The sequence below is a fragment of the Engystomops pustulosus genome, chromosome 4, assembly GCF_040894005.1.
Source record: "Engystomops pustulosus chromosome 4, aEngPut4.maternal, whole genome shotgun sequence".
Lineage (NCBI taxonomy): Eukaryota > Metazoa > Chordata > Amphibia > Anura > Leptodactylidae > Engystomops > Engystomops pustulosus.
In genome coordinates, this window is record NC_092414.1 from 32,455,477 (window position 1) to 32,476,437 (window position 20,961).

At 43.2% G+C, this 20,961-nt stretch overlaps 1 long non-coding RNA gene across 2 annotated transcripts; it reads right to left on the reverse strand.

Annotated features, from left to right (window-relative positions):
- Nucleotides 1-2,394: 2,394 nt before the first annotated feature.
- LOC140126340 (uncharacterized) lies at nucleotides 2,395-17,512 on the reverse strand. Of its 2 annotated transcripts, XR_011854800.1 has the most exons (5): nucleotides 17,422-17,512; nucleotides 14,083-14,270; nucleotides 9,049-9,224; nucleotides 3,276-3,363; nucleotides 2,395-3,064 (listed from the first exon to the last, which is right to left on the reverse strand). It is a non-coding gene; the product is annotated as an uncharacterized lncRNA (long non-coding RNA). The 2 variants fall into 2 exon arrangements; XR_011854801.1 differs by lacking the exons at nucleotides 9,049-9,224; nucleotides 14,083-14,270; nucleotides 17,422-17,512 and adding an exon at nucleotides 6,030-6,168.
- Between the last annotated feature and the right edge of the window lie 3,449 nt (nucleotides 17,513-20,961).

Consider the following 20,961-nt stretch of genomic DNA (forward strand, 5'->3'; position numbering starts at 1 on the left):
AATTATTGGTACCATAAAGCAAAACTCCCAACTTTTGGGACTCAGTATGCCAAAAAATAAACTGTGAAAATTTTTCACACCAAAAGCTCCACCCCTACCCTGACCCAAACTAATCCCATAGCGTTCCCACACACTTTTAATGGCCCCCCACACTGAGTAATTTACCTCTTACAGGGATATCCCCATCTGGACACTTACATTACATGTAATTCATCTGCCAATACAAATATTTCTTCAGTTGCATGTCATTAAAATATGTACATGTGTGATAATTTCCCATAGATGTAGCCATATTGTCCCTTAGTCTGTCTTTGGATACGACCATTCCTAAATTCAGGCAGCAGTAGCTGGGCATGTGCTATTCAGGGTTCATTGCCACAGAACAGGTGTGGGACATGCAGTAACTCCTGAACATTTCATATGCAAACATTATTTATTTCTTTGCACAATCCCTCCAACAGTCAACTGCACAATCATCCAACTGCAGAAATGTATATAATAAATAATAATAATAATAATAATAATAATGTAGGGCCCTACCTATAATGCTTTCTTTGCTCTAGCCCCCCCCCTTCCGGATAATGCCCCCCTTTCTTCAGCCCCTATTATTTATAATAATCCTTTTCCTGTTGCATTAGGTCATGTGGAGATTAACAAAGGGTTTTTTACCCATTATTGCTCAGAGAAATAGTTTTATGTTTCCTATTATGGCTGGGCACACACTCATTCTCTATAAGACTATATGGGGCACATTTACTTACTCTGACTCTGATTCGGGTCTGCCGGCATTCACTAAGGTCCGTGCACCCGATATCCAGCAGGTGTAGCTGCTGCGCCGAGGTCCGCCGGAGTTCCCCTTCTTCGTCCCGGTGTATGTGAGTGCTGATCTTGCGACACAAATTTTTTTAAAATTTCACATTTTTTCCGAATCCGTCGGGTTGTCCGACGGCCACACCCCCCGATTCTGTCCCGTGAAAGCCGGCGCCAATGCGCCAAAATCCGATTGCGTGCGCCAAAATCCCGGGGCAATTCGGCGCAAATTGGAAATCGTTGGGAAACCCGACGAAAGTGCGCGATTTGGATCCTTAGTAAATTAGCCCCTATGAGATAATATAGAGTAGAGTCTTTGGCAATCATTGGAAGCCCCAGAAAAGTGAATGGAGCAGATGCATATAGGATAGCAACCGCTATGTTTCTGCAGACATTGAAGGGACCCCTTTTAGCAGGGTCCCAAATGTTGGAAAGGGAATAGTTAAAGGGGACATGTCAGGACATTAAAACCCTTTAGCTGCTCATAAGAAAGTAAGAAGTTCCCTAGCCCTCCCCTAGTAAGAGCATTGTTAAATCTCTAGCTTTACCAAAACCGATAAGCTACGAAACACTATGTAGCGATATGATCACCTAGCTTACAGCGGTCCAGCATATTCATGAGTTGGTGGTGTGAGGAGGCGGTGACTGCAGCAGGGAGCCTGGCTGTCATCGCTGGCATATGGTGTGGGAGTGGCGGTCCGGGGGAGAAGCTTAGGAGAGGTGAGCACCTCAGACTCATGAATACGCTGGACGTAGTGGACTGTTTCATAGCTTATCGGTATGTTCCGATAAAGCAAGATATTTAACAATGCTCTTACTAGGGGAGAGCGAGGGTGCTGCTCCTATGAGCAGCTAACATGTTTTAATGTCCTGAAAGGTCCTCTTTTTTTTTTTTTTACTTGTTTTTATTTATTTTTTCATAAGCATACATATAATATTCAAACATAAAAATTTGTACATTGGGATTCTTGTCTTAGCCAGAGCAGATTATTTTAATTTTATTTACAGTCCTCTTTAAAGTAACCAGAATATCCCATTAATTTTATGTAATGAATACCCCAGTTGAAGGAAAGTTTAGTTGTATCGATCCATTGTCAAAAATAAAAAATAGTTGGATGACCCCTTTTACTGTGAGCCAGGGCTATAAAAGATGTAGCAGAGATTTTCTGGCCCAAACTAATAATACTGGTGATAATAAATACTAACCCTCTTCTCTTCTTTCAAAAAAAAAAAAGTAGGACTCAATGCAGAGCAATAATATCCCTTTCTGGTGGTGCGTTCTGAGTCTGACTTGTGCCCTTGTCCCTTGGCCCTCACACAAATAAACATTGATGTAGTCTGCGAGATAACATGGCCTTTGCTCTTCATCCGCGAGACCGTAATGTATCAGCCGTTAACGTGACTTCCGGTGTCAAGGTTAGGATATTGTTTGTTTGATCTCGAATTAAGGCCCACAACATTGTGGACCTTCTTTATTTATCTATAGGACCATGTTTTAAGAGGAAAAAAATGTAGTAGCAGCGATGGGGCTTATACCATCTTCAACTTCACCATAAACAACAAAAAGCACTTAATGTACTCATATTTTATTGATCATATTTTTTGCCTAATAAAGAGTATTTTTTTTTCCAGAAATAGTGCCACTTTGGTTACTAGGCCGTGTCTAGTATTGCAGCTGAGCCTTATTAACATAAAAGGCATGGCTGGTATAATCTACCTGCCAAATACTCTAACAGAGAGTTGCTCCTGTGAACATCAGTCTTCGATCATCAACCATCAGCATGTTATAGGGTCAAACCTTGCCACGTCGAATCAATTAAGTTGTGAGATTGTTCTTAAGCCGTCTTAAAGAAGACCAGGAAAAGTATTCCAGGAAGGAAAATTGAATCAGGCTCAGGGTCAGACTGGGGTTCCTTAGAAATATCTCAATAGATAAGGTCCGACCCTTCTTCAAAAATCCTCCTTAGAAAATAGAACCTTTTAGCCTAAAATTGGGATGTATTCTGTTGGACCTCTAAGGCCCATTATTATGTTGGAACCTTGGCCCACTGGAGAATCCTCTGGTTCTCAACACCAATAACATAGAAGTTATGTGCTATGTAGTTCTCAGCTCAGTCACTCGAATGGCCAGTAGAGATCCGTGGGCTGCTCTTAGGGGTTTAATTTTCCGTTCCGGTTACAACTTTGATTCTCCCATTCGAGCCATGCTAAACCATTTACATAACGGCGGGATAAGAGAGGACACTTGTTTTTTCTGCAAGAGAAAAAAGAGAAACAATCATCTCAGCCGCCAATCGGTGGGATTTGGATCCAGAAGACCAGGCCCTTAGCAGGCCATTTCAGGGACAGGGATTTTCCAGGGGAATAAACATGTTGCTAACACTGAACATAGTGACACTAATCACCTCTACCGAAAACCCTGACAGCCTCTTTATCACTTTTTCGAGACATTGCTTGGGTCTTACCTGCGCTCTGCATTTTGTAAAGTCAATCACTGGATAAGGCCAGTCATCAAGAAGAGAACAGCAGTTAGCCACCCACTGAGCCTCGAAACTGGAAAGAGATGAGTAATGTTTGGATTGTTAAGGAATACTAAATTGTAGGAACATTTTTGTTTTTCTTGAAAATTTCACTAGTGATAGATAACCTTTTGGTTCCAAGAGCCCGAACTACAACCAAAACCCACATATTTTTTGACAAAGTATCGATTTCGGCAATTTAAGCAGTAACTCATTGCTCCCTGCTGTGTCACAAGTTTCAATTGCATTTGCATCCTGAGGACACCAATACAATAAAAAGGAGAAGAAATGTTGATACAGCTCTGTCGCTTGTCCTCCAGTTCCAGTCACTTTAAAATAGCTCTGAACATGGAACGTCCTTGGCTGCCTGGGACTACAAGAGGAGGAGTAGCCTTTAGTCCTGTCTGGTCAACTCTGTGCTGGGGCAATGACTTGGGTGTCAACAGAAAGGGCTCTGGGTACCACCTCTGGCACCCATGCCGTAGGTTTGCCACCACTGGTCTTCTGTATCCATCATATATGGGACTTTCTCTAACAAGACGTTGTAATGGCTGAATTTGAACACGTTCAAGAGAAAGCAAAAAATTAAAAAGTTATGAAAAAAAGTACAATAATTGATGTTGATCCACTTTGGGATTGAGAATAATTTTTTTAAATTTTTTTAGGACAATTGGCATAATTGTTGGAGGGTTTTATTTTTTGCCTTCCTCTAGATCTACAAAGTATGTAGTTATTTCCAGGTGTAACCCAGAGCTCGTATATATAAATTTTATGTTCTACCAGAACAAATTTACACATCCTAGTACCGGACTGGGCTGTTTGTATTTTCAGTATAACATTCGTCTGGTGTTCCCTTAATAGCTGTCTATACATCAGGTCTCCATACATCGCAGAGAATGATCACCTCCTTAATATGTCCTCCTACTTAATAATTGAATATGATACTATTCTGAGGGGGCTGTAAAAGAGCATCCGCCGTGCGAACCAACCCTAAACCATAAGTGACAGAGCAGGTGTTTTCTCAGGCTGAAGACTTCCCAGCTCGCACTGCAGCAAACATATACATTGCAGGGTGAAGAAATGGCATTAAATCATGCATTGGAAATGAGAATTAGCCTAGTAACTGTTAAGGGAAAATTTATACGTATCCCTCGAGGCCTGGTGACACCATAAGGCAGGTGTCTGATGCTTCATCGTTATCCTTTCTCAGCCGCTTGTCATATCTAATCAAAATTTCATGACTGATAAGATCTGTATGTCAGGTTTGGCTGGAAAATGAATATCTCTGCTCGGTGTGGATACGGAAGGAAAGATGATAGTACCTGACAATTCTGTAAGGCCATTAGACTTCACCCAGTCTTGAAGGCACTCATGAAAGATTAAAAAGGGGCATGTATGTGAGGTTGTGGAGTTTGGCACTGACGTCAAACACTTTATTGATAGAGTCATAGGGGGATATTTATCATATGCCGATGCCCGTGCGCCCCTTTGCTCCGTATGATAGCCTCTCCGCTGCAATTTTGCAGCATGATACATCAAGAGGGCAGGGTCCTGTGCAGCGTGCAGACAGGGCCTGGAGTACAAATAAACGCAGCCGGCGACTTATCACATGTGAAAAGTCGCCAGCTGCAGCAAGTGCGCAGGCGCGGGGACAGTAACGCCCCACACCAGCCCACTCCCGGCCGGCTGCGCCCCCCTTTCACATCCCATTGGTGTGCTGGTGGCGGAGAGGGTTAAATAATTGCAAGTGCTAGCAATAAGCTAGCATTTGCGATTATTTCAGGGCTTCTTCGACCACTGATGTGCGGCAGGGGCCTTGATAAATACGCTACATAGAGTCATGGATAGAGTTAGTTAACATCTTAAATATGATATAATGTTATATGCAAATGTCCACCTTCCCCACTACCAGTAATAGATGTTTAGAGGCAACAGTTTTAGCTGGGATCTGATGTCTAAGGTGGTCATGGCCCTCAATGCCATAAAGGAAGACACCAGTATTATAACTAGCACATGGAAGGTGGTGGTAGGGTGATTTGATACATTCTGTAATGGGGTTCTACAATGGAGTAGTGTGTGTAAGTTTTGGGGGCAGGATATTAGGTAATTTACCAATATACGTCTATTAATAGTTCTGCACCACATTCTTGATATGTAAAGTGAAGCCTCCTGTCTTTTACCTCATCAGCCAGACATTCCTGTCCATAAAATGGTTGCAGATGGAGGGTCATGTGATCTCTATATGTCCATGAACAATCACCCTGCCAGGATCTTTATCTTATACTCACGAATACTATCATAAGGTCCTGGCAAGGCGAGATCATATGACCCTTTATCTGCGGCCATTGTATGGTCAGAAATGTCTGATTGATTAGGTAAGAGACAGGGACACTTACCCACAGATCTAGGCACCATGACTGTGGTAATTTTCTTTTAAAATTATGCTAAGGAGCCTGAGGGACTATCCTATCCCCATCTGTGATTTTTCTTTACAGACTGTTACACTGTTCCACACTACTCCTGCTCTCTCAGCACTGAGAATACAACAGGAAGTGCTGAGGAAATAGGGGGTGGGGAAGCCAGTGTAACCTGAGCCTGTAAGGTCAGATCACAGGGTGGGTAGGGTAGCACTCATTAGCATAATTTAAAACTTAATTACAGAACGAAGGAAGCCATAGATAACAAATATAAAATAGTTACCACAGTCAAAGGGGGAGATTTATCATCAAGTTTCTGAGGTAAAACTGTTCTTGTTGCCATGGGAAACCAATCAGAGCTCAGATTTAATTTTATAAACAGCTATGGGAAAATTAAAGCTGAGCTCTGATTGGATGCCATGGGCAACTAGAACAGTTCTGCTCTAAGAGACTTATTATAAATCTCCCCAAATTGTCCCTGGTTTACCCATGCTTGATTTTGATGGTAGATTGATTGTTATCCCCTATCCACAGTAAAGGGGATAACAATCCAATTAGTGGGGGTATGACTGCTGGGATAACCAGCGATCACAAGAATGCTGGTCCTATTCTTACTCATTGATGGAGTGTTAGGTTGTGCATGCATTAACACTATAGTAGACATTGGCAATAGCTAATTCACTGTCTATTAGAGCACCAGGGATATCCGAGGGCTGTTCTCAGCTTTTTCCAATAATCACATAGTATTGATCGATGCTCAGCCTGCCATTTCATGTTGTTGGGACCTATTTTTATGATTGGGGCTGAATGTTCCTCTTCTTCACCTCTGAACAGGGCAAGGCTACACAGATTCAGTTGGGGCAAGTGGTTCAGATGATGGTTGTCTGGTGGCCAACTTGCTGACCCTGTCTATCGCTGACTCTGGGAATACCCACGTAGGACCCTCTGAATTGATGTATAGGCAGTTATATATTGTCTTTCTGAGAATATTGAAAAATTCCAATGCTTTATGCAAGCCCATTTACTCTCCATTCAGGTCTATGGGAGTTTTGATGGGGCCAACTACCCACTATTCATGAGAATACCCTTGGGGTTTTAACAAATACAGAGCTCATATTTTGGAGTAGTCCATATGTACCAATCGTTGATGACTTGCAACTTTATACATCTGCAACTGAGTCCTGCTTAGTCAACACTGTAATTGAGGACAATAAAGCAGGCAGGACGGAGGTCCCCCCAAAAATTATGCCCCTGGTATTTTTCTTTTTTTAAGATTCGCTAATTTCACATGGACTCTAACATTGGACGTACAGTTGATAATTATCTTTACCATGGAAAGCTTGAAGAGAGGACCACAACTGGGATCAGTCAACCGCAATAGTAGATTATAATATAGGCGGTTTGGGTGGTAGCCCAGGGCCCAAACCTTCTAGGGAGCCCATGGCCACCCAAACCACCCACCAGATTTTATACTGAATAGGACCTTCACCCATGAAATCCTTGTACATCTGTTCATGTTCTTAACACACATGTACACAAGAGATATTTCAGGACTTTTGTAGGTCCTCCAAAGGTCTTGAAACCACACGTAGGAGGGACTCATCCTCAGTGGTGTAACTGGAAGCTGATGAGCTCCAGTGCAAAATCTGTGCCAGGGCCCCCCACTATAATGTATGATTTATAGTACTAGTCGCCTCATATGGGAAGATGCTTCCTAAGCATCTTGGGACCGGTTGCGGCCGCAACCTCCGCACCCCCTCAAGTTACTCCCCTGCTCATCCTCCATTACACAAGAAGCTGATTCTAGTACCAGATGTAGGAAGTGATTCCAGACTTGTAGGGGCTGTAATATTCCTACAGCCCAGGGCCCATCTTTATCTGCCCCTGGTCATCAGTGTGGATGGTGAGTTCAGTTTTCAAGGTCCGCCATATCCCGAGCCCGCAGGAAATCTCCTGCGACTGCATAAACCCTGATTCTACTTTTCTATTCTAGATGAAAAAGCAAATATGCAAATCCTCTAGTCCTTTTTAAGTGTTCCTGCTTTAATTTGACCTAAAATGTCCTCAGATTTCCCTCTAATGTCTAATAACAGTTAAAGAGAATAGCAATGTGTAGACGGCCTTAATTTTGCTAATCCCTTCTGGATGGGTTCTCTATTGTACTACAAACATCAGTCGACTTGTGTAGGATAAGTGAAGCAAGTAAGTGCTGCAAAGGACTGTCACTACCAATTACAGTCAGATGGTCATTGCCAACCGCGCTGAACTACGAAAAGTCAGCACGTCCAGCATTATTTGCGCGGCGTTTCAGGCTCATGGGAAATATACGGGGATATGTGATTTAAGCTAAGAACTGACTGGATACCTTCCTTATAAACTTAAAGGCAGTGCTTTGTTAGCAAATTGATTCTCTATGTCAATCTGTGTCAGGCTTAGAGACACCCGGTGGGAAAACCTGTAGGACACAGGTATTTTCTGTGTGTTTTTTTTTCTGCAATGGTGGAATTTCAAAAGCAATTTTAATAAAAGGGAGTCTACTGGCAGTTCTATCCTGAGAAACTGAAGAAAATGTTAGGTACCAACCCTAGACACCTGTGTAACCATAGAATTGTGTGCGTTGTTAGTAGCAGCAGCAGCAGGACTGTGATAAATGCACTTGTTTGTTCCAGGATTCCATCAGTACTTGGAGCCCTCTGTTGCACTGGTGTGTAAGATCTATTCACTGAACACAGCACAGCCCCTCCTTTTTGCTCTAAATCAGTGCTGTAGCAGGCTTCTGGTTAGATATTACAGGAGAGGGGAAGTGTATTATGCAGAGATCACAAAGAACACAACATTGGGAGGACACATTCCAGTGCTCAAAGTCCAGCTACAATCCTGGAATTTAAAATTTATTCTTCAAAATCCTGCTACTATCAACTAACACAAAGGTATGGTTTTAGATTACCAGGGTCTATGCACATCATGAACTTTTGGTTCACTACAAAAATTGCACAATTGTAATGAGCATGGGCAACCATTAAGACAACAGCCCTGATGGGAGTATATAGCCAGCCCCCCAGTATATAGCCAGCACACCCATGCTCCCCAATATATAGCCAACCAGCCCATGTCCCCAGCATATAGCCAGCCCATGCCCCCCAGTATACATGCAGCCAGCCCATGCCCCCAGTGGATAGCCAGCCAGTCCATTACCCTCAGTATATATCCAGCCAGCTAGTCCATGCCACCATTATGCCCAGCACATAAAAAAATTCCCCACTCGGCTTCTACTCGGGTAAAAAAATAAACTTCGTACTCACCTTTCTGATGCCATCCACAGGTCCTCTTCTTGATTCCCGAGCACCTGGTGGTAATGGGACTGTGTGTGCTGGCGGCGCACAGACTATTACGTCAGCAAGGACGCCTTGCTTAAACGGCACAAGTTGTTTTCTACCCAGTGCCTACTCCTTTTGAAGTTCCTCCAAGGTTTCGAAAACTGCAGTAGAAATATGAGAGAGTTGCAACATACCGGGATCACTATAGTAGAGTGTGGTTGGGATATGAGGTCAAAGATGGGATCACTAGTATAGAGTGTGGTTGGGATATGAGAGCAAAGATTTATATAAGACAAATCAATGAATGTAGTCAATAATGAGAATACAAACTGATGCTAGATAACAGAACCAGATGATCCATCAGAATCTTAATGTTGTTATAGTTGGCAAGGTACATAGAACAAGCACATAAAAAGCACACAGTAGTTTAGTAATTCAGGCTATTTGCATGTTATTTTATAATATTAAAATGTTAGAAATTATATTTCTTCCCTTCCTGAGGGTACTGTTAGTTTAATGGTGTGAAAGCTGGTGACAGTTTCCCTTGAATGGACCCTCCATCTGTGACATCCTTGATATTCTACAAATACCACTAACCAATTAACCCCTTAAGGACGCAGCCTGTTTGCAGGTTAAGGCTCGCAACTTTTTTTTTAAATTTGACCAGTGTCTCTTCCTGTGGTAATAACTTTTGAACGCTGTTACTTATCAAAGCGATTCTGAGATTGTTTTTTCCCCACATGTTGTACTTCATTTTAGTGGTAAATTTTGGCTGATAAGTTTTGCGTTTATTTACAAAAAAAAGAAAAAAATGATGAATTTTTAGAAAAATTTGCCATTTTCGAAATTCTAAATCACCGCGTTTTCAGGCAGATAGATTTACCACCTAAATAACTTGCAGAATAACATTTCCCATTTGTCTACTTTACATTTTCATAATTTTTGAAATGTTTGGATAATTTATTTTGACGTCACGTGGCCTACAAATCGAATAGCGATTTTCCGTATTTTCAGAATTGACTATTTTGGGCATAAATACTGTTTGAAATCAAATTTTACATATTTAGCAACAAAACCCCCTATATAACCAACCCATTTTCAAATCTGCACCCCTCAAACTATCAGAAACAGCTTTTACAAAGATTGTTAACCCCTTGAGATCTTCATAGTAATTGAATCAAAATGGCGGTGAAATTTAGAAATTTCAAATTTATCAAATTTTGTCGGTTATACGTTCATTTAGCCCTAAAATTTACACATTTCCAAAAAACTCACCATAAAATTTGTTCTACAATTTCTCCTGAATGCAGCGACCCCCCACACGTGGCCGTTACTTGTGTTATGGGGGCACAGCGAGGCGCAGAAGGGAAGGAGCACCCTGCAGCTGCCAGGATTTTAGTTTTCTGGTTGCCCCCTTTTGAAGGCTATAAAATTTTCTCTATTCTGTTATTTGGGCCATGTGACGGCATTTTTTTTGCGGGACGAGATGCTTTTTCCAGTGTTACCATTTTGGGGATGGTATCACCTATTGTTGAAAATTTTGGAACTTTTTTTGAGGTCATGAGTAGAAAAGCATCAATTCTGTACTGGATTTTTTACGGTGTTCACCGTATATCCTAATAATCCTGTTATCTTTATTCTATGGGTCGATACGATTACGGGGATACCAGACATGAATATTTTTTCTTATGTTTTACTAAATTTGCCAAATAAAACCCTAATGTGGGGAAAAATCTATCATTTTTGCATCGCCGTCTTCCAAGTGGCATAACATTGTTACGTTTTTGGCTACAGAGCTGGTTGATGGCTTATTTTTTGCGGGACATGTTGTTCTTTGCAACAATATCATTCTGGAGTACATATGTTTTGTTGATCACTTTTTATTGCATTTTTAGTGGGATATAATAGGTAAAAATCATAATTTTTGGCGGGTTTTTGACGTTTTTTTTTTACGGCGTTCATCATATGGGTTCAATAGTTATTTAGTTTTATTCTATGGATTGTTACGGACACGGTGATACTATATATGTGGGGTTTGTGTTATGATTTAGACTTTTTTGAGCGTTATATGTCTCTTTATATGTTTTCTGGCTTATGGGCATTTTTAGTGATTTATAAAGTAATTTTTTATTGAAAAACCTTTTTTTTTACATTTTTTTACTTGATCCACCATGGGATATGAACAAGCAATCATCTGATTGCTTGTTCTTGATAATACTCTGCAATACTAATGTATTGCAGGGTATTATCAGTGCCAGCCTATGCAGATGCATAGGCTGACACTTTGCCTTTAAGATGACGTCACAGACGCCATCTTAAAGGTAAACCCTCCAAGGCTTCTCTGGGGTCCCGATCGGACCCCAGAGGAGCCAAAACAGCGATCGCCCCCCCCGAAAACGGTGCGGGGGGGGCGATCGTGGGGTAAAGACCCCCAGAAGGCATGTTAAATGCCGCGGTCGCGTTGACCGCGGCATTTAACGGGTTAAACACCCGCGATCGGAGCCCACTCCGACCGCGGGTGTTAGCCGGGGATGTCAGCGGTAGATTACCGCTGAAATCCCGCGGCTAGCGATGCCGGTTCGGCTGCTATACAGCGCTGAACCGGCATCGTCTCTGCGCCGTAGCTGTACTGCGCTGAGCGCTAATCGCGGGACTCAGCGCAGTACAGCTACGGCGCAGAGCGCTAAGGTGTTAAGGAACTTACCCTCCTACGGCTCTTGTGGTGTGGCACTGCATTTGATAACTTTATTGAAGTGTTAGTGGACACAGGGCTGGCGCCAGCACTGGGCATACCTGGGCAAGTACTGGGGTCCAGGGCTCCTGGGAGGACCCACACAGGGCCATACATATGGAATTCATGGGGGTGAAAGGGGCTGTATCTAATGATTCCATAGGGTGTGAGGGGGGCTGTACAACAAAAGTTTAGCAAACTTTTAGTTTCTGAATTTTTAAGTTCACCACGTGAGTTCACTGCAAAGGGGCCCGCTGAGGCTCTATCGCTCAGGTGCCTACTGAAACCTGGAGCTGACCCTGGGTGTCCAAGTATCCACTCCAGTCAGTCCATGGCCACAGGGGTCACAGAAGGAGGAATGGTGACATCACTAAGGAATATAACTGGATGTCAATCTCATCGGATATCAAGTCCCATGAAATAATAATAATCTTTATTTATATAGTGCCATCAAATTCCGCAGCGCCTTACAAATCATAGGGGACATATACACATATAATATTACATTACAGAGTCCATCTAGAAAAAGAGATTGAATTTCAATGAGTTACACCTGCTATACAATAATATGCTATGCTTGAGAACCATGGTCCAGATCGGCAGCTGTGAACCCCCACCCCCCCATAACTGATATTGATGACCTATCCAGAATAGGGCACCTGTTGCCTTCCCGCTATGATAAACTATTAGCTCACTAGGAACCAGTGACATCATGAATCGATACTATGTGATTTCTCAGACTCAACATGACAACAGCCCTCCATGTGCTTATGGTGACAGGGGGTCACAAATATCCCGCTCGCCGTGATTTATTTGCAGTGTAAGAACGTATTCGCTTGACTAGAGAGAAGAAAGCAGAGTAGAACTTCTACAGCTATAAACACAGATAGAAGATAAGAAAATCAATAAGGTTATCAGCGATGGAGACACATTATCAGAGAACATTGACTGGGAAATTATATCAGGAGGAAAGTGAAGTTGTGCGTGTATCTGGCATACTAAGTCTTACAGATTGTATGTGGGGGATGAGCTGGAGCAAGATGTACCGCAGAATAAGGCTAAGTGCACACGACCGTCACAACCAACTCCGACCAGTTGGAGTTCTCCATAGGAGCTGAGCAGAAATAGGACCTGCTCTACAATTTGTAGCACGGCGGCACGGCTCGGTCACGAGACGGAGTGTTCTCACCGCAATGTGCATTATGTTAGCACGTAGCTGGGAGCAAATAAGTGCAGTGCGGCTATGACCAGGATGAAGTCCGGGTGGAGTTTAATTGGGGGTGGAGTGTATAAGTGAGGTGATAGTCATAGTTTATACGCTTAAAAAAAGACACATGTCCATCAAGATCAACCAAGGAAGGGAAGGGATTGGCTGAGGAAGGGATTTAGGGGAAACAATTCTATAAAGAAGGGGTTGATAGGGGGCTTTGGAGTTATGTGCATATATAAGGAAGGAAACACCAATCTTTTGGCTGGAGCAAATTGATCCCGCCCGCCCTTCCCATAGTTGGTCTCTGTATTAGGTTCACAGATGTGATTTTAGGAAGGAGGGATACAAGTAGTTTTCCTTTATGTTAGGCTCAGAGTTACATTGGGTAGTGTTCAAGCTTTTGTAAGGTGGGGCATGTTCTTGGCAACAGCTAAATTTAAAGGAGGTAACATTAGTGAGTGGTAAAAGTCTGGTTGTCATTATGAGATGTGGATTTCCAAGCTCCTTCAAGCTTTGACGTCTGAGCAGCTGGTTGGTTTGAGAAGTTGAGATGGTTTCAGTCACATCTTCTCTTGGTGGCTTGGGGATTTGGCAGGTGTGTTTTTTGAGCGGTGGGTAGCTATACCCAGGGCCGATGCCAGCACTGGGCATACCTGGGCAAGTGCCAAGGTCCAGAGCTGCCGGGGGGGGGGCCCACATACTGAATCCATAGGGGGTGAGGGGGTTTTATATAAAATAACTATGACGGGCTGATTGGGATGATAAACTATTGAATATTTAAGGGAACAGGAGACTGTTTTAGCTTCAGAACTTTTAATGTTGCCACGTGAGTTAACTGCAAAGGGGCCCACCGAGGCTCTGTCACCCAGGGGTTTTCTGAAACCTGTAGCCAACACAGGTTATACCGTACTGTTTTTCTTCGGTGATCATATTGAAATGTTCAGGTTTGTTGTCAAGAACTCAGCCACCATCATTGTAAAAGGGATGTATATAATGTTCATTGTTATGACATGTTAATAAAGAATTTTATATTTTTCAGTTGTATTTCAAAGATTTCAATAAAGCTGTGACCAATTACCATCCAACAAAGAAATTGCTTGTGTTTTATTTAGCTAGGGGTTGGTCAATCAGGTTATTTTCTTTTCTGGGCATTTTCCCTGACTCAGTTTTTGCCTGGTCATGTAAGTCAATAACATGTAAATATAGTTGTCTGCACGAAGCCTAAGGCTGCATTCACACTAGTGCCAGGGAAATCCGTTCTTCAATCTAACAAAAAGAGAAGAAGACAAAACATTTTCAGGAGAAAAATTGGAATATTGCAAAAATACAGTTTTTAAAATTATTTTTTAATGAGGCCAAAATAAGACTGCACATATAACATCAGTATCCACTGAGCACACCGATATTTGCTAGACCGTCCAACTATGTTGCAAGTATGGTGGTGGGGTCAAGCCGCCAGATGTCAAAGTGCTTGACCTTTTTGTCCACAGAGGAGAGAAACCACCAACTCAGGAATGTTGCACCGGCTTACTCAGCTCTTACCACCCATAACACATGCACACTTCACCTAACAAGAGTGGAGAGGTAGGTGGCCCCCATCTTATGTTCCTCTTCAGAAAGCTCCCCCATCTTTTATTCCCTTAAGTTACCCGTCTCACTTTACACCCCCATCTAGGTAACTCCCATACCTCATACTCACTTTAGGTAGCTCCCACACCTTATGCCCACCCTTAGTGCGCCCTCCCACCTCATGCTCCCTTTTCTGTAGTTCCCTGATGCCCCCATTTCCCACCTTTTCTTGCCCTATGTAGTCATATTAAAAAATAAAATTCCCTGAGAGCCGTTCCCTCCTGTTCTTCTCTGCAGATGGTTATGCACGGCCTGATGCCAACAGGTACAATGATGCCATCACATCCCGTCTGTAGGCCGGTGCCGTACACAGCAGTGGCAGAGGCTCAATGATGGAGCGGGGAGCTCAAAATTGCACAATATATGTTCCAAATACACAAAAATATTAACGAAAATAAGGCTGACAAATTTTCTCATGATAGAGACTTTTTGTGGCAGTGGGTTCCATACACGGGCTCCACACACGCCACAGAATTTTGGCACATTGCACAGCCCCAGTTCCGATAATGATTTTGTGAATCACATCTTATTTTGTGAAACCCTGCTCCATGATTTTTGTGAAGTGTTTTGACAAGTTGAGGAATGTTACTGAATATTCCAAAAATATTTTTTTCTTGATGTACAGAAAAGCACGACTGACAAGATATTGATTCCCGGTGTCTGCAGGCAGTGTGTATGCGTGTTCTCCATAACTTACATAGTTTTTCTGTACAATTTTACGCCTTGTAAAGGCAGAAAAGAGAACAAACTTCAACAAAGTGTGAGCACATCACATATTGTAAGAGGGAGAGGAGAAAGACTTTCTTAAAGGGGACACCTGCGATCGGTGCAGTATTGTGGGTGTTAACTCTTTAAATTCCGGCAGCAGAGCCATTTAAAGAAAAATCAAAATCCCTCATGATAAACCAGGGACACTTACTCATAGACACCGTGACTGTAGTAATCTTCTTGTATGTGTTATCCATGGCCTCCTGCCTTCTAAAATCAACTTTTATAGTATGTTAATGAGACTGAAGGGCTCTGGTGGGTGTTTCCATAGGCTCTCAGAGTTTCAAGGGTTGTTACAATGAGCAGACCAGGCCTCCCCACCCTCTGCCCTTCCTCCTGCTTCTAGATTACACAGGCCGAGGAAGGAGGGAGAGAGAGTAGCGGGTTGGTCGAGACATGTTCTGCTCATTGTAACAGCCTGTGAAGCTACAATACAGAGGGGCTCTGATAATTTGATTTTAGAAGGCCGGTGGCCATGGATAAGAAATATAAGAAGATTACCACAGTCACGGTGCCTGGACCTATGATTAAGTGTCCCTGGTTTATCATGATGGATTTTGATGGTAGATTTTCTTTAAATCAATGCTGGTGCCCGATGACATCATCGGGAATAACGACCCCGCACCAAAATGGTGGTATCCTCAAACCCCTGGGATTTATATACTGCCATTTTCAAGTAGGGGTGTGGCTGAACTTTCCTGAACATCACTCAGTACTTATTATCTAACTCCAGCAGCCTCTGTGCCGGGCCAGCGACTCTCCTCTCCCTCTCATGTCTCCGCCCCCTACCCTCTCCATATACTTATGTGTAGTATGATAAGTTTGGAAGCTGCAGCAAGGTGGAGAAAGGCTTCAATCGTGTGTCTACATATGGCAGCCATGAGAAAGCCGCAAAAATAGACGCGCATTATTCATGGTTCACGGTAGAGCAGGTCCTATCTCTGCCCGTCTTTGCAGACACACAGCTCCCTTCCTCCACATAGCTTGATGCATAAAAAGGTTAGGTTTTTCAAAAAGAAATCTATGTATTGTTCCTGGAGTCATCAGAGGCCCATTTTTTTTTCTGTTCTCTTGCACCCTCATTCCATAATGTAATCAGGGCCGGCACTAGCACTGGGTATACCTGGGCAAGTGTCAGGGCCCAGGGCTCCTTGGGCGCCAACATAAGGTTGTACATAAGGAATCCATGGTGGTAAGGGGGGCTGTATCTAATGACTCCATAGGGGCTGAAGGGGCTTAAATAAAATAACAATAAGGGGGCTGTATCTCACAAATCTATAAGGGGTGAGGGGAGCTTTGTATAAAATAACAATAAGGGGGCTGTATCTAATGAATCCATAGGATGTGACGGGGGCTTTGTATAAAAAAAAAAAAAGAAGAGGGGGCTGTTAGGATGATAAACTAGGGAATACTTTAGAGAACAGGAGACTGTTTTAGTTTCTGAATTTTTAATGCTGCCACATGAGTTCTCAGCAAAGGGGCCCACTCTGTCACCCAGGGCCTACTGAAACCTGGAGCCGACCCTGAATATAATATCACGACTTTCTACGTTTGGCTTGTATCCCCCAGTGACCTTCATACTTGATCAGTGAGAGGTGTTAAAGGTCACCAAATAAAGGACTTGCACACCTTCTGAATGGATTACAAAGATAAGATGACCTTTCTGTTAGAGAGACAAAGGCCGGGATGGTCTCTGCCTCCAGTCCCAGGTCTTGTGATCTGTGCTGCCTCCAGTACTGCGAATGCTTCAGCCGTGTATAACACAGCGCCAGAAGGCAGGGTGTGGTGGCACAGATCACATACAGCTTTGTGCTGGCATTTTTCTGTATCATAGGCAGGTGTTTCGCACTAGCAAAGCTCCCTTAGAAGAAGAAAGGATGGCGAGGAGCTAAACTAAGACGAAGAGGAAATGTGAGACGCAAATGAACCGTACAAGAACACAATAAACACCTCGGAGCCCCCAACGCTGGGCTCCAGCACCCCCCCCCCCCTGCCTTCCTCCGCTCCACGTAAGACAAACCTGCCTCCTCTCTGAAGTCAGCAGTTCAAAGACTCCTCTGTTCTGTCTCCCTCTCATCATCCGAGCCGCTCTATAGGAGTCACAGCTAACGCTGCCTGGCGCAGGAAATGCAAATGAAGCAGATGTTGCGACTTACTTTCTTTTTTTTTTTTATTCTCGTACAATTAACAAGGAATAAAGGGAAAAAAACGCAAAGGAGCAGCATATGAAACAATCAGCAATTATTATTTTTGTTGTCTGCAAAATGTGCTGTATCAGAGGAGCTTGGGAACAAAGTAGGGGGAAAAAAAAGGAGAAGAGAAGGTTTTTCAGATTCTGGATACAGTTGCGTCACCGGAGTGGAACAGATGGGCAGGGGGCGCAAGCAGATGACAGTTTGCAAGGGGTCGGCACTGAGTTCTAAAGGCGCGTTCGTGTTTTGTTGCATGAAGGGTGAGAGCCGGATTTTACTGTAATGATCTCACTCGGATTTGCCATGTAGTAACCTGACAAATTACTTATTATAGGGAGAATCCAGGAGGCGCTGAGCAAATCCTACATCATGTCCTATCTGCAGGCAGCATGTTGTAGAGCACCAGAGGCTGAGCAAAAATTCTACATAGTGTCTCATCTGCAAGCAGCATGTTATAGAGCAGGAGGAGCTGAGCAGATTCTACAGTGTCCTATCTGCAGGCAGCATGTTATAGAGCAGGAGGAGCTGAGAAAATTGTACATAGTGTCCTATCTGCAGGCAGCATGTTATAGGGCAGGAAGAGCTGAGCAGATTGTATACAGTGTCCTATCTGCAGACAGCATGTTATAGAGCAGGAGAGGCTGAGTAAATTCTACATAGTGTTCTATCTGCAGGCAGCATGTTATAGAGCAGGAGGAGCTGAACAAATTGTACATAGTATCCTATCTGCAGGCAGGATGTTATGGAGCAGGAGCAGCTGAGCAGATTCTACTGCATCCAATCTGCAGGCAGCATGTTATATAGCAAGGGAGCTAAGCAAATTGTACATAGTATCCTATCTGCAGGCAGGATGTTATATAACAAGGGAGCTAAGCAAATTGTACATAGTTTACTATTTGCTCATGTTATAGAGCATAAGGAGCTTAATGTCCTTTCTGCAGGCAGAATTTTATAGAGTAGGAGCAGCAGAGGAGATTTTAGATAGTGTCCTAGCTGCAGGCTAAATTTTACAGATCAAGAGGAGCTGAGAAGATTGTACATAGCGTTTCATCTGCAGGGAGAATGGTATATAGCAGGAGGAGCTGAGAAGAATGTAAACAGTATCCTATCTGCAGGCAGCATTTAATAGGGGAAGGGGAAGCTAAGCAGATGGAACATAATTTCTTATCATCAGGCCGCATGCTATAGAGCAGGAGGAGCTGAGCAGATTGTACAGTGTCCTATCTGCAGGCAGCATGTTATAGAGCAGGAGGAGCTGAGCAGATTGTACAGTGTCCTATCTGCAGGCAGCATGTTATAGAGCAGGAGGAGCTGAGCAGATTGTACAGTGTCCTATCTGCAGGCAGCATGTTATAGAGCAGGAGGAGCTGAGCAGAATGTTATTTGTGTAGAGAGGCGGAGTGGCTTTTAGGTTAAAGGACACCTGTCATCTGGTCTGTGTCACTAGTCCTGTCACCTCTACCTGTTGGAGCAGCTCACAAGGATCCCATCCCAGCCTTTATCTAGTTATTTCATACATTATCCATTGTAAAATCATCTATTCTTTATCATGTAAATGAGGCTGGTCACATGGTCAGAGGCAGTGATGTCACCCCTGTTCCCCCTCCCCTCTCCTCCCCCTGCTCATGTCTGTGTGTAATGTATAGTAAAGCATGGCTGGTGTGTGTGCTGTATCTGCTGACATGCTGCATCCTCCTAATATACAGGTGAGAGACACAGACATCAGCTACACATGAATCTGACATGTTCTGCTGTAACATGGCTGCCTGGAGCTGCTGTATCTCTCCTATACACACACATGCACACACAGGCTGCAGGGGGAGTGGCCACCAGCACCAGGAAGCACATCATTATACAGCCTCACATCATTATACAGGCTGTCAGTCATGCACTGGGGGTGTGGCTGTGCCTCCCACTCATGAATAAGGTGGACAGCTTGAATATGGACATTTCACAGGTCATTTGCATACAGCTTTAGGACCTCATTGCTTAGGTTTACAGGCATGTAGAGGGATAATGAAGGGATAGAGGCAATGCTCTCTAATGGCAGTTTATTAGATGGACATGCATTGGACTTGTCTAACATTAATCTTGTGTATGGTCACCGCAAGAACATTGAACTGGTCATAGTCATGCCATAGCTATTGACATGTTTCCTCCTATGAGCTCTATTGTCCTAATATCTATGTACGAGCCCCCAAATTGTCTACATGACTATGAGAGTCCACCGGTATGCTCCTGACCAGCTATAAAACTCACCTACTAAATGCTCATCTAAGAATCGTATGACTTCATTATTCCTATTGGCCGACGAGCCATCTCTATGGTCTCCATCAATCCATAACCTACATGAGAACCTGCATTGTTTGCTCCAACCTTGATGGTTCATTCACTGTTCTGCTTCATGAATGCTATGATCAATCGGCAAGTAGCGGAAATGTGACAGACTGCTCTGCCTGGGAAACAGATGTCATTATCACACTGGGCCCAGTTTTCCGAATGATTCATAGGACATCTATGAGCAAAATAATTTTTTTTTTTTCAAAGTGTATAAATGAACTATTACTGATATTTTATGGCAGCAGACGATATACCTAAAGACAATCTACCATCCGAATCCATCATGATAAACCAGGGGTCACTTACTCATAGATCCAGGCACCGTGACTGTGGTAATCTTCTTATATGTGTTATCCCTGTCCTCTTTCCTTCTAAAATCAACTTTTTAAATTATGCTAATGAGAACTTTTGCAGTAAGCACTTTTTGCTCTCTGCACAAGTGCTGAGGGAGCAGATGGGGAGGGTGAGACAGCGTAATAGTCTGTAAAGCCAGGTCACCGAGGGGCTAGGGTAGCATCATTTTAAAAGTCGAATGTAGATGGAAGGAGGCCACGGATAACAAATATGAGAAGATTACCACAGTCACATTTCCTGGATCTATGAGTAATGTCCCTGGTTTATCATGATGGGTTTTGATGGTAGATTTCCTTTAACCTATTCATTGATATAATTGGTAGCAATAATCATGGTGCAACCTCCCAAAATTGGCTAAGGAAGATATAACCCACTTTGTCGCAGGACAAACTCATTTTGAAGGAGCGATGGATGGCTTGACCCATGTTTTGAGATATGATTGGGGAATAGAGAAAGTTTGATAAAGTCAAAGTCTTTCATGGTGCATGTTGGGATAACCCTTGGCCAATGCCGATATTACTCGCTTATTCTCCTGAGAAGATGACCACCAACTGATTTTGAAGGAGCAATGGAAGGCTTGACCCATGTTTTGAGATATGGTTGGGGAAAAAAGAGATTATACTAAGGGGTGGATCTTCCATGGTGCACGGTGGGAGGAGTCTTAGCATTGGTTG